Here is a 571-nt window from a genome sequence, read left to right as displayed (position 1 = left end):
GAACCAATCGGATGGTACTTAACAATAACAACAGGCATTAGTGAGCCCTGGTGTGGTGTTATAGGATAAGCACTGGGCAGGTAAGCACAATGTTGGCAATTCAGAACCACCAGCTGCTCTCAGAAGCACTATACAAAGTCACTATGAGTTGGAATCAACTTGACAGCACACAGCAATAGTATCATTGGTGAACCTAACATGATTGTGGTTCCCTGTGGCATGACATTCCTGCATCTGTTGATAACAGCAGTTTCCATCCAGAATATACTTTTTCATTATGTCTAAATCAAACACTTTGAGGCCTTTCAAAAATATATGAGGGGGTTCCTTTCGCCTTAGTGCATTCCTCTAAGCAAGAGGGGTCACCAGCAACTGTATTGGAGCCACCCGTGAAAATTTGGCCAGGGTTCCTACTCTTGCCACGTCTGCTCAAACCTGCACGGTCTCATCCGGAAATACGGCCTCAACATGTGCTTCCAGTGCTTCCGTCAGTACGTGAAGGATATAGGCTTCATCAAGTTGGCCTAAGTGATCATCTTTGAATGGATTATCCAAGACACATCTACTCAGC

Source organism: Chrysochloris asiatica, unplaced genomic scaffold, assembly GCF_000296735.1.
Source record: "Chrysochloris asiatica unplaced genomic scaffold, ChrAsi1.0 scaffold00193, whole genome shotgun sequence".
NCBI classification, from domain to species: domain Eukaryota; kingdom Metazoa; phylum Chordata; class Mammalia; order Afrosoricida; family Chrysochloridae; genus Chrysochloris; species Chrysochloris asiatica.
The sequence above is the reverse complement of the archived record's forward strand: the minus strand, read 5'-3'. Positions refer to the sequence as shown.